Below are 14,673 nucleotides of genomic sequence, written 5' to 3' on the forward strand. Positions count from 1 at the left end.
TTATTCCTGGTCAAGAATTTACTAGGAGTCTACCAGATGCCCCATCCCACATCCCAGAGAACAGCAAATTCACTAGAGGAATTGGCAGCTTTTCCAAACCTCTCCACTAGACCAGGACTCAAAACGTGTAGCAGCCACAATGCTTTCCTTGGAAGAGCTTCCGAGCTTTTATTAGCTTTTTGCTGTTTTTCTAGGTTAAACCCATTGGAAATTGGATTCTCTTTAAAAAGAAGTCTATTTTGGTTGAGAATACAGTGTGTGGAATAATCAAGTCAGGTTATCTCTGGGGCTTTGGATTAAGAATTCTCTGCCCATGATGCATCATATTTAACGTTCATTTTTGGTGAAAGCCTAGTCTAAGAAATTGTATGAAAAAATAAGCAAACAATCACGATCTTTGGAGAATAGAAATGATGTCTGTCTTAGCTATTCAGTGAGCCTTGAAGATTCTGGCTTTGTCCTTGCATGTTTTAGGTTAACAGGTGTTTCCAGAGAAACGAGTCATGTTTATTTAAGGCCAGTATTGGTGGCCAATAAAAAGGCTGGACTTCTTGGCTCTCGGATGCAGTGTGATTTTGGATTTTTCTCTCTACTACATTAACCACACATTCCTTAAAGAGTACTTAGAGTCCTGGGAAGGATGTAAAATGTCAACACTGAACTAAGACTACAAAATTCCTGGAATCGTAGCAAACATGTTGTTAAGGATCAAACTGAAGATGTGCAAATCAAAAACAATACTTTAAACATACTCTCAGCTTTTCAGTTCATTCTTAAAACTCAACGATTGCTCCAAATTCAGGGCAATGGCACTTCCCTCCCCTTCTAGGTTCTTCTCTGAAGAACTCGGAGCACTTTCCAGACATGACTTCATTTACTCTCCCTGCAACTAACAGTGTGAGAGAGAAAAGCAGAGCTATTCTCTATATATTACTTATTGAGGAAAAGTGTCCTAGAAAAAAAACGATGTTAGAGTCACATCAGATGTTAGGTGAAAGAGTTGTGTGCCTTTTTGCCTTTGCAAAGACAAAATCCATGGAACGTGAAAGCTGGGAGAAAACTTAGATACCATCTAGTGCAGTGGTTTTATATACAAGTAAAATTTTAAAACCATTTTAGGGATTAGCTATACATTTGGCCAAAAGGACATTAGAAAAACAGTAGTTGTCATCCCATGAAAGCAGGGATATTATAATGCCAAAGAGGTAGGAAGAACAACCTCAAAATACACGGTAGTCCTCCTCAATAAAGAACCATTTGCAACTTTATATCAACACACACACAAACACAAACACACTATATTTCCCTAGTTTTTCTCTTTTTATCATCATAGACCAGTTTCAGTAGACGGGCAGACGTATAGGAATTTAGCCTACACCTTTATTTTACTTATGAGAAAATTAAGACCTGGAAAAGGAAGTAGGGCTGCCAGATAAAACACAGGACACCCTATTAAATTTGAATCCCATGCAATATTCTGGACATACTTATGCTCCCTAATAATTTGTTGTTTATCTCAAATTCAAATTTAACAGGGCGTCCTGTATTTTTATTTGCTGAGTCTGGCAACTCTAAAAGGAAGTGACTTCTAGTTACTTGACTTGAAGTAACGGTGCTTAATAGTAAAATTAGAAGAAGAAATCAGTTCTGAGTCCAGTAAACTTTTTTTACTACACTGTGCTACCTTTTAATGCATCATAGTCCCGCTCTAATTCAATACAATTCATCACCCATGCTAATTCACAGCTTGGGTATCTACAATCACCTGCCCACCTCTAATTCTAATTTCATTGCTCCTAATTCTGATACTTTCCTCTTTAGATCCTGAAGTTTATTCTCCCTCTATATGGCTGTTATCAAACTTTTTAGCCTCAGGACCCTTTATTCTTAAAAAATATTGATGACCCCAAAGAATTCTTTATGTATGTGAATTATATCTCTCAGTATTTAGTGTACTAGAAACTACAATTGAGAAAAAATTTAAATATCTTTTTATTAATTCATGAAAAAATAATAAGCCCATTACATGTTAAGAAAATAACAAATTTAATTTTTTAAACTATATTTTCCAAAACAAAAATATCAAGAAGAGTAGTAATGGATATTATCTATTATTTTTGCAAAATCTCTTTATTGCCTGGCTTAATAGAAGACAGGGGATTCTGATATCTGCTTCTGCATTTGATCTGTTGTGAAATGTTGTTTTGGTTGAAGTGTATGAAGAGAAAGTAGCCTCAGCCAGGTGCCGTGGTTCACGCCTGTAATCTGGGCACTTTGGGAGGCTGAGGTGGGCAGATCAGGAGATCGAGACCAGCTGGGCCAACATGATGAAACCCCAGCTCTACTAAAAATACAAAAATCAGCCAGGTGTGATGGTGGGTGTCTGTAATCTCAGCTACTCAGGAGGCTGAGGCAGGAGAATCACTTGAACCGGAGAGACAGAGGATGCAGTGAGCTGAGATGGTGCCATTGCACTCCAGCCTAGGCAACAGAGCAAGACTCATCTCAAAAAAAAAAAAAAAAAGAAAAAAAAGAAAAAGAAAAAGTAGTCTCAAACAGACATGTGGTTGAAAAAGGAAGGAGTGTTTCAAGTAACCTTTGGAGATCATTGTGACTATTTTTAAATGTTGCACCAAAAAGTTGATATTTCTTTCAAAAACTAATACTTCTTTAAAAAGACTGATAGTTTCTTAATGATAAGTTGCAGTGTAGAATGCAAAACCTCATTAATAAAATTTTTGTATTCCTTTACATTAAAATCATTGGCGTCTCATGTACTTTGAGTGGATTACTTCCCCATGAATGATTTTGTCACATAATTCATTGGCAATTTGGAAAACATTAGTTCACTAAGTCATGCAGATCTTCCAAATGTTGACACATTTCCTTATACATTATCGACAAATCACATTTGTTAATATTTATGATATTTGTTAATGTCATCATTCACATGATCAAAAATGAAAGTTTTCTAAAATTCCGTTTTTGTTTGGAAGTTGGAATTTTATTGTTGGCCACAAATACTATATGCTTTGTTGAAGTGGCAGGCTCGTCTTCTCATCATCAAGAAAATGTCTACCAAATCTGAGTAATCAAAACTTGTCTGTCAGTCATTTTTCAAGTAAAAATAAGGTGCCACGAAAAAAGCAGCAAACTCAGTTTGCCACTCAAACGATTACAAGATAGTTTTCCTTGAAATGGTCATTGTCCTTCGGTATGCAGCAAAAGTGCCTATGTATGCTTCTCATTTTGCCACAGTGACCCTTAAAAAGTCCTGTACCAAGAGTTGAGATTTAGAAAAATAAATGTTGCTTCATCAAGGATATTTTCAAATGAAACTGGCTTTTCTTTTTATCTTTTTTTCCAAGACGGAGTGTCGCTCTGTGGCCCAGGCTGGAGTCCTGTGGCGCGATCTCGGCTCACTGCAACCTCCACCTCCCAGGTTCACGCCATTCTCCCGAGTAGCTGTGATTACAGGTGCCCACCACACCCAGCTAATTTTTGTATGTTTAGTAGAGGCGGGGGTTTCACCATGTTGGCCAACTGGTCTCCAACTAGTGACCTTGTGATCCACCTGCCTTGGCCTACTGAAGTGCTGAGATTACAAACACTTTGTAATCCCACCACACCCGGCCTGAAACTGGCTATTTTTACTCGTTGTTTTGTTTCTGTTTTTAATGTGAGTGCATTGTGATGAAGAATGCAGTGACTACTAACTAGTACAGTTTGGTGATAGCAGTTTCACCAACATTACTTTTCAACCATCAGCACAATTGTCAACATAGTGCAAAAAACAAATTATGCCTTAGGATTATTAAGAAGATAGTTTTGCCCTTTGGACCCCCTGAAAGGATTTGGGAACTCTCAGGAGTCTGTGGACCCCACTTTAAGATCCGCTGCTCTATAGCACCTTTGCTCTAACACCCTCAGAACCAGCTGAAATGCTTAACAAGAAACTCCAGCCTAAAACTCATTAAGAGGGATAACTCTCTCATTTCAACTCATCACCACAGTATAAACCTGCAAGGAAGCCTTTTTCTTTATTAATTACGAAAAGATATCTGTGGCCTACAATAGAATAACCTAGATTCTGTGAACTGCTCCCAAACGTATGTTGTTCCTGGGCCTAGAATGTCCCTTGGCCATCTCCTAGTCCTAATTCTATGCATTCTTCTGGGAAACATTCTCAAATCCCCTAAGACTAAATTCCCTTTGCATTGTCCTTATCTTCATGGGCTGGGGTTAGTAGAGCAGGGAGAGGAGAATAACATTAGGTGCCTACTGTATTTCAGGCATCATGCTGGATACTTAACATTTAATGCTTACAAAAACTGCACAAATTAATTTTATAGTTTAGAGAGGGTGAAAAATGTAGGTAGTAAGAAGAACTGTTTGAATCTAAAGCTCTTTGTACTCAATCATGGGTTTGTTTTCTATTGCTTAGGGAAATTTAATTTAGTTACAATTTCTCTTATCTTCATATTTATAAAGGAGTTTAGGTCAATGATCTCTGATTCCTTTCGGCACATTAAAATTTTAAGAGTTTATGATTCTTGGCTCTTTATTGAGACACTGACCAATTATTCAGCAATCTATATCGGGATTCATAACCATAATTTTTTACACTTCTCTGCAAATCAGAGAGGGCTGAAGAGAAGCTATGACAGAGATGGGTTGGGGGGTGAGGAGGCTGTGATGGTATAAACTCTGAAATGACATTCAGCCCATTTGTGGAAATCATCAGATGACTAGAAATTGATATTCAAAGTCTTACTATTAGAAAAGAAGAGTAAGCATACAGGGCATAATCTTAAAAAACAAAATAAAACAAGGTGGGGAACTTTGTCCCACCAAAAATCTAATTGTTTTGTTTTTTGAGACAGGATCTCACTCTGTCACCCAGATTGTAGTGTAGTGGCACAATCTCAGCTCACTGCAATCTCTGCCTCCTGGGCTCAGGTAAATCTCCCACCTCAGCCTCCCAAGTAGCTTGGACTACAGGCACGTGCCACCACACACACGTGCTAATTTTTTTTTTTTTTTTTTTGCAGAGACAGGAGTTTCACTATTTTTCCCAGGCTGGTCTCGAACTCCTGGGCTCAAGTGATCCTTCTGCCTTGGCCTCCCCAAGTACTGGGATTACAGGTGTGAGCCACCGTGTCTGGCAAAAGAAATCTAACATTTTGACATTTGATACTGTAAAGTTATAGTACTTAAGAAACAAAAATCATAAACTAAAAAGAAAAAGATTGGTGAATTTGACTATTTTGGAAGTTAAAACTTAAGTTTATCAAATGACGTACCATAGAAAAAATGAAAGACAAGACACAGGCTAGAAAAGGATATTTGAAATCTAGAGAACCCACAAAGATAAGTGCCCAGGATACACAAAATATTTCAACAAATCTGTATGAAAAAGACAAATAATCCCTCAAAAAGGGATAAAAGATAGAAAATTATATTTCACAGAAGCTGAAACATGCAGAGGTGGTAAATAAATAGATATTAAACCTCTCTAAGGAGGCAGAGAAATGAGATATTTCCCATCCATCAGATTAAAAAAAGTCTTTTTTTAATTTTTGTTGGGAAGATAATGAAACAGAATCTGCTGGTTGGAATGTCATTTGACTCAATGATTTTGGAAAATAAATTGATGATAAATAGAAGAAGTGATTATGCGTTCATGCCACGACTCACCAGTTCCACTTTGGGGATATGCTCTAGAGAAGTTCTTATTCATGTGCACAGAAAGATACACACGAGAATGTTCACACAAGGCCGGGCGCGGTGGCTCATGCCTGTAATGCCAGCACTTTGGGAGGCTGAGGCGGGCAGATCACGAGGTCAGGAGATCAAGACCATCCTGGCTAACATGGTGAAACCCCCTCTCTACCAAACACACAAAAAATTAGCCGGGTGTTGTGGCGGGCGCCTGTAGTCCCAGCTACTCGGCAGGAGAATGGCGTGAACCCGGGAGGCGGAGGTTGCAGTGAGTCGAGATCGCGCTACTGCACTCCAGCCTGGGCAACAGAGAGACATTCCGTCTCAAAAAAAAAAAAAAAAAAAGTTCGCACTAGCAATGTTAATAATAGTCAAAAATAATAGGTAGGCTAAATGTCCATTCACAGGAAATTCAGTAAGTAGACGGTGGTATAACCATGCAATACAATAACATGGAGGAGTGAAAATTAGTGAGAGCGAGCTCCAGGCATCGGTGTGGATCGCTATAAGACACAAAACGGGCCGGGCGCGGTGGCTCAAGCCTGTAATCCCAGCACTTTGGGAGGCCGAGATGGGCGGATCACGAGGTCAGGAGATCGAGACCATCCTGGCTAACACGGTGAAACCCCGTCTCTACTAAAAAATACAAAAGACTAGCCAGGCGCGGTGGCGGGCGCCTGTAGTCCCAGCTACTCGGGAGGCTGAGGCCGGAGAATGGCGTGAACCCGGGAGGCGGAGCTTGCAGTGAGCTGAGATCCGGCCACTGCACTCCAGCCTGGGCGACAGCACGAGACTCCGTCTCAAAAAAAAAAAAAAAAGACACAAAACGTTGACAGAAAAAAAGCAATTTTCATAAGCATACACACAGATAATAACATTTCTATAAAGTGTTTAAAAATGGATATTAATACTATATATTGTTTAAAGATACAATACATATATAGTAAAATATACAAAAGTGCCTGAAAATGATAAAATGTTAGATTCCCTCATCTAGCAGATTGGAAGGAAGTTGCAGCTAGGGAAGGGTACTCACAGACAGCTTCAATTTTATTGCTAATGTTTAATTTCTTAAGTTAGGCTGCGGGTAGAGAGGTGTTCGCCACACTCTTTTTTACCTTTTTTTTTTTTTTTTTTACGACATAATGTTTTTTAAACCCAAGGGCAAATGTCTAAAAAATATTTTTTTAGGCATCTCAAGGATATATATCTTCTCTGGGCAGCCAAACCTTTTTCTTCTCTTGGTTTTTTATCAGAATATTGTTTTTTTTATCAGTTGGATTACTTTAAGGCAGAGTTTCAGACAAAATAACACAAAAACTCATTCTTGCCAGTTAAGTTTCACAGTATATGCCTTCTGGATTAAAATAATGCAGTGCAGAATTTAGCTTATGTCACATGGGGTCAAGGGAAGAAAAAAGAAATAACCATATCTGGAAAATAGCATGGAGAAACAGGCCCTGTATGCCCGCAGTTTATTTGTTCAGGCTTGTAGCAAGGAGTAAGGGAAACATGAAAATACCTTGGTCATAAATTGTCATGTAAAAGACAAAGAGAAACTCTGGAATATTATGAAACCATAAATTACTTCTGCTGAAAGGGCAGAATTTGCAGTATCCCCTTAACCGAGGTTTCACCTCCCCACTTTTGACAGAATAACTCCTGTTCTTTGGAGAAAAACACATGAAATAAATGTAAAACCCGAGAGGGAAATCATCTAATATGTACACCACCTGCCTAATAAAATGAGAATAAATTTGGTTTTTTGGCTAAGTAGATTTGCTTATGTTTTAACTTAGTTAGAGGCACACGCCATCTAAATTACATATTTATTTTCATTTCAAAAGCACAATACAAAGGGACAAAAAACAATTTTATAATGTTTAAGTGGTTTTGCCTTCAAAAACAGACATCCTATGATAGAATTTCTATTTATAAAATAAGACCCAATCAGTTCTTAGGTTAGCATACAATCAAGTCTATTTATTCATTGTGCTAATGAGATCCTGAAACATCACAGTTTGGCCTCCAGCTCGGCCCTGGGATCTCAGGCCTGTGGTGCTGAGTTACAGGAGTACACAGATCCGTTTACCCCAGAGATTGCCAGCGCTTTAGTCACCAAGCTAATGGCTGCAGGTACCAAACAATGACCTCTCAAAAATAAACATATCTGCTCTTTTAAAACTCTTTCTCCCAAATCCTAGAAGGCAGCAGGCCTCACGAAGAGCTACCTGCAAAATCCTTCCTTTGAAGAAATACACAAATGAGTCAATCCCCCGTTAAGGGATTTGCTAAAAACAAAGGTCCAGGAAGCCACATAAAAATGATTTGTGAGGCCGCTTGACGCCTGACATTTTTTTTTAAACCCTTTCTATGCTCCATTTCAAAAAACAATGCCTCTGCAGGCAACTCGACTGCTATTTAAGGCAAAATGCTGGTCTCAGATGTACATTTGAGGCATCTATTCAATCTGGAGTTTACTATAGCCAAGACCTAAACCATAAAAATGGAGTTGGTAATGAAAACACGGAGAACTTTTACTAGAGTCAGGGCCAGATTGCCATTCTGTCTCTTCCAGCACCTTCTACTTACAAGAAGTTACTGCCAAACGGAGCACTGGCAAGTTGCAGAGTGAGTCCCCGTTCATATGGGCTGATGTGACTCTCACTCTAATGGGACGCGGTAGTGCCTGGGAGCTGCTGGTTGGTGCAGTTGTGGTGGGAAGATATGAAGCTAGAACTTCAGAGGCCCACTCTGAGAGTATCGCTTTGGCCCTATTCCATGTGTTATATTGGATGGTAGGAGCAGACACGTATTTTTCAATGGTCTGTATTCCATACAAAAGAAAGAATGGCCAGTGTTAGTCTAGTACTATATTTTGATTATGGGGAAGAAAAATTACAAGAAATTTAATTCAACAAGCATTCACTATGAATAATAATAATGATAACCATGATTTTTGAGGCATTACAAGTTAGCCTTCTGCCAAGGACTTTTCAGACATTGAATTGTGTAATCCTCTTAATATTCCTAAAGATATGACTATTATCTTTGTTTTATAAATGAGGAAACTGAGGGTCTGAGAGATTTAGTAACCTGATTCAAGTCACACTTTTACTAAGTGGCAGATTTGGGACTTGAGTCCACATCTAGTCAAACAATAAACTCCTTTTCAATACACTGTAATGCTTTTTCAGAGTTATTTTGTATGTGAACTGCTAAAGATGCTGTGAAATCAAAACATTTGAGTATGTTAAAACGCATTATGTCTCTCTGAATGATGTACTGTATAGTGGTAAGTACCAGAACTCCATTTTGTAGTGGGAATACTAAAATACGAAAAGGTTATTTAGTGTAATATAGCACTTTAAGGAAGATCCATGGTCTTGACCTGACCCTTTTGACTATACGGCTGTAAGAAAGTTATAAAACATTCAGTATCTGACTCCTCTTCTTCTACTACTGTGTTTAATCTGACAGTAGAAGTTTACAAAACCCCCTTTGTTCCCAGAGAATGTTAAATAATGGTCATTTTCCCCCCAAAGTTACTCACAAATAAGTTGGCTAAAAATTCAAAAGATGTATGAGCTCTTTTTGGAATTAATTCATTGAAAAGAACCATTACAGTATCTATATCCCTTCCCATCTGGAATTTATTTTTTAAGACGCTCATTGCTTCTCACAGGTTCAATGTTACCCATTTCACACCATTTAACTATTGAAAGCACTTGAAATTCCGGACCATAGGAGCAGAACCAGGATCTTTCCTCGTGATGCAACTAATGTGTCAGACTTGTAAAATAGCTCTTAGTGGCGGGCCTCCATTTAGAGAAAGACGGAAACTAGCTTTAAATACTTAGAGCTTTAATATCTAGTCCATTACACTAAAGCAGGGTCTTGTAAAGAGTCAATTATGGGATACTTCTGATTTGATCCACATGCAAGGGAAATCCGCTTCTTTGCCTTTAAATCCCCGTTGTAAGTGTCTTGTTTAAATAATTAGTGACACTTTTTCTTTGATCAAATTGATTCATATTGTTATTCTTCTATGTTAATTTAAAACTTAATCCACATAAAACTCTAAAACAGATTTGAATCTTGCATAAAGAAAGCTTTCTCTCAAAGAATGGAGTTTTCCAGAAAACATTTTAATTTTTAAAACATCATTAATTGATTGAAAATAAATTTATTTTTCTGTAAGGAAATATGAGAGTCTATCACAAGCCAAAATCGTAATGTTATTTTTGGTATGTAGTGTGATGCTTTTCAGACACACACACAACATATAAACTATGTGCTTAATATCATGTCTAAGCAACTAAATAACCGAGACCTCTAAAGACAATCAAATGTAATCTCTGTTTATGGTTTGGGGGCTAAGAAGTTTACATATATTTGAAACATATTGTCAAAGGGTTAAAATCCCTCATTTAAACTTTATTTAGAATCTAAGAATTGATAAATAGAAATAAAAGCAAAATGCCAGGTTTTACTTATCAAATTCAAACTTTAAAAAATTCTAATATCTAATATTGTTCAGGGCACTGGCAAACTGGTACTCTCATGCACTGCCGGTGGGTATTAAATACTAGTCCTCTGAAGGGCTTTTGGAAAGATTTATCAAAAGCCTAGAAAATGCACATTATCTCTGATCCAGCAATAACAGTTCTAGCAATTTAGGAGTCTAGTCTCAGGAAACAATCATAGTAAGGATTTAGTTATGGAGATACTTCAACACTGATTCTAACAGTGAAATATTGGGAAAAAAACTAAAAGTACCTCAACAAAGGATTGGTTATATACACTGTACTTGTACTCACAGTTGTATCCCTCATACCTATTGAACAAATAAAGAATATCTATATCCCTTTTAAAAGGATAGTGTACACAAATATCATGTTATGTATATTTGAAACATATTGTCAATGGGTTAATATCCCTAATTTAAACTTTACTCATAATCAAATGTGTTAGGGAAAATGGTCTTAATATATAATACCAATTTTTAAAAATTATTTATTTATTTGTTTATTTTTGAGATGGAGTCTTGCTCTGTCACCCAGGTTGGAGGGTAGTGGTGCAATCTCAGCTCACCGCAACCTCTGCCTCCCAGGTTCAAGCGATTCTCCTGCCTCAGCCTCCTGAGCAGCTGGGATTACAGACACCCGCCACCATGCCTGGCTAATTTTTGCATTTTTAGTAGAGATGGGGTTTCACAATATTGGCCAGGCTGGTCTCGAACTCATGACCTCAAGTGATCCACCTACCTCCCCCTCTCAAAGTGCTGGGATAGTACAGGAGTGAGCCACTGCTCCCGGCCACTATTTTTATTTTTAAAATGCAAAGATGTGGAGAAAAATTGGTAGGCTATACAGATACTCCTAGATTTATGAACATCATAGCTTAGCCTTAGCCTATCTTAAGCATGCTCAGAACATTGACATTAGCCTATTGTTGGGAAAAATAATCTAATGCAAAGCCTATGTTCTAATAAAGTGCTGAATATCTCATGCAATTTACTGAATACTGTACTGAAAGTGAAAGCTAGAGTGGGTGTGTTGGTTGTTCACTTTCATTGCCGCTGCCCAGCATCATGAGAGAGTGTCATACTACATATCCTTATCCTGGGGAAAGATCCAAATTCAAAATTCGAACTATGGTTTCTACTGAATGGATATTGCTTTTGCACCATCATAAAGGTGAAATATCAAAAGTCTAGCTGTTATAAGTCAGGGACCATCTGTACATCAAAATGCTAATAGAGGCTATTTCTGGGTTATAGGCTAATGTTTATTTTCATATTTTCATCTCTTAATTTTCTAAATTTTCTAAAATAAACATGTTTTGCTTTCATAATAAGGGTATGATTTCAAGTACTTGTGCAATTTTGAATTATTCATACAAGAAATATATTCTCCAAGTTTTAAAAAATATCTAAGTAGGGAGCATAAATATTGAAAGTACTTCCTTCCCATCTCTATTCCCAATTTCACACCCTTTCCAAGATGTGACTGCTATTAATAGTTTGGTTTATCCTTTCTGATAATTTTTCTGTATATTTTGTGTGTGTATATATATGTACACATAAATATATTTCCATTTTGATTTCAAAATGTTGTTTAATCCAAAGAATGATAGTCTACTTAGCTCCATGAATATTTATGTTATTTATCTTTTTTTTTTTTTTGCTATTATAAACAATGCTGGACTAAACATCTTCATATGTATGTCAGTGTATACAGGTGTAAGTATTTATCTAGGATAAAACCCAAGAAACTTAAGTAATAGGCTGATGACAGTGGGTGTTTCGAATTGCCTTTCAAAAAGTCTTTTAACATCCCCTGCCTGCATGGCACATCTATTATAACTGATGAGCCCACACTGACACATCAATACGCCTAGAGTCCCTAGTTTACATTAGTGTTCACTCTTGGTGTTGTGCGTTCTATGCATCTGGACAAACATAAGGACATGTATCCACCATTATAGTACCATACAGAGTAGTTTCCCTGCCCCCAAATTCCCCTGTGCTCCACCTATTTGTTCCTCCCTCCCCCTCCACTCCTGGCAACAACTTATCGATTTACTCTCTCCATAGTTTTGCCTTTTCCAGAATGTTGTATGGTTAAAATCATATACAGGCATACTTCTTTTAGTTACACTTCACCAAGATTGCGGTTTTTAGAAATGGAAGGTTTGTGGCAACTCTGCATCACAGAAGTCCATCGGCACCATTTTTCCAGCAGCTTGTGCTCACTTCGTGTCTCTGGGTCACGTTTTGGTAATTCTCACAGTATTTCTAACTTTTGCATTATTATTTTATCAGTTATGGTGATCTGTGATCAGTGTTCTTTGATGTTACTATTGTAATTGTTTTGGGGAACCAAAACCATGCCCATTTAATAGAGCAAATTTAATCAATAAATGTTGTATGTGTTCTGATTGCTCCACTGACCAGTCATTCCCGTCTCTCTCCTTCTCCTCAGGCAAAGGAAAAGTTTTTGAAGATAATTAAAAGTGCTACTCCTGAAAATGTATGAATAATAAGAAAGTGGGAGGCCAAGGTGAGTGGATCACCTGAGGTCAGGAGTTCGAGACCAGCCTGGCCAACAAGGTGAAACCCCTTCTCTACTAAAAATACAAAAATTAGCTGGGCATGGTGGCGGGGGCCTGTAATCCCAGCTACTCAAGAGGCTGAGGCAGGAGAATCACTTGAACCCGGGAGGCGGAGGTTGCAGTGAGCCGAGATTGCGCCACTGCACTCCAGCCTGGGTGACAGAGTGAGACTCTGCCTCAAAAAAAAAAAAAAAAAAAAAGAAAAAGAAAAATTAAAAGAAGAAAGCAAAGCACCCTTATTGCTGATATGGAGAGTTTTAATGGTCTGGACAGAAGATCAAACCAGCCACAACATTCCTTTAAGCCAAAGCCTAATCCAGAGCAAAGCCCTAATTCTCTTTTATGAAGGCTGAAGGAGGTGAGGAAGCTGCAGAAGAAAAGTTTGAAGCTATAGGAGGTTGGTTCGTGAAGTTTCAAGAGAGAAGTCTCTATAACATAAAAGTGCAAGTGAAGCAGCAAGTGCTGATGTAGAAGCTACAGCAAGTTATCTGGAAGTCGAGCTAAGATCATTGATGAAAGTGGCTACACTACAACAGATTTTCACTGTAGACAAAACAGCCTTCTGTTGGAAGAAGATGCCATCTGAGACTTTCATGGCTAGAGAGGAGAAGTCAATGACTGCACTACAGCTTCACAGGACAGGCTGACTCTCTTGTTACAGGCTAATGTCACTGTTGACTTTTTTTTTTTTTTTTTTTTTTTTAGAAGGAGTCTCGCTCTGTCACCCCGGCTGGAGTGCAGTGGCACGACTGGCTCACTGCAACCTCCGCTCCGGGTTCAAGCCATTCTCCTGCTTCAGCCTCCTGAGTAGCTGGGATTACAGGCGCCCACCACTATGCCCAGCTAATTTTTGTATTTTTAGTAGAGACAGGGTTTCACCATGTTAGTCAGGCTGGTCTTGAACTCCTGACCTCAGGTGATCCACTCACCTCGGCCTCCCAAAGTGCTGGGATTATAGGCGTGAGCCACCGCGCCCTGCCCGCTGGTGATTTTAAGTTGAGGCCAATGCTCTTTTACCATTCTGGAAATCCTGGGGCCCTTAAGAACTGTGTTTAATCGACCCTGCCTGTGTACTATAGGTGGAATAATTAAGCGCACATCTATTTACAACATTGTTTAGATTGTTTAGTGAATTTCTTTTTTTTTTTTTGAGACAGAATTTCACTCTTGTTGCCCAGGCTGGAGTGCAGTGGCATGATCTCGGCTCACTGCAACTTCCACCTCCCGGGTTCAAGCGATTCTCCTGCCTCAGCCTCTCAAGTAGCTGGGATTACAAGCATGTGCCACCACACTGGGCTAATTTTGCATTTTTAGTGGAGACAGGGTTTCGTCATGTTGGCCAGGCTGGCCTCAAACTCCTCACGTGATCCACCCGCCTTGGCCTCCCAAAGTGCTGGGATTACAGGCGTGAGCCACTTTGCCTGGCCGAATTGTTTTTTTTTTGTTTTGTTTGTTTTAATAATTTCAACTTTTATTGTAGATTTGAGGGTACATACATGTGCAGGTTTGTTACATGGGTATGTTGCATAACACAGGTTTGGGGTATGAATGATCCCATCACCCAGGTAGTGAGCATAGTACCCAATAGGTAGTTTTTCAACCCCTTCCTCTCAACTCTCTCCCCGACCAGTAGTCCCCAGCATCTGTTGTTCCCATCTTTATATCCATGTGGACCCAGTATTTAGCCCCCACTTATAAATGAGAACATGTGGTGGTATTTGGTTTTCTGTTCTTGCATTAATTCACTTAGGATAATAGCCTCCATCCATGTTGATGCAAAGGACCTGATTTCATTCTTTTTTACGGCTGCATAGTATTCCATGATGTTTATGTAAC

The sequence above is a fragment of the Papio anubis genome, chromosome 17 (genome assembly GCF_008728515.1).
Source record: "Papio anubis isolate 15944 chromosome 17, Panubis1.0, whole genome shotgun sequence".
Taxonomy (NCBI): domain Eukaryota; kingdom Metazoa; phylum Chordata; class Mammalia; order Primates; family Cercopithecidae; genus Papio; species Papio anubis.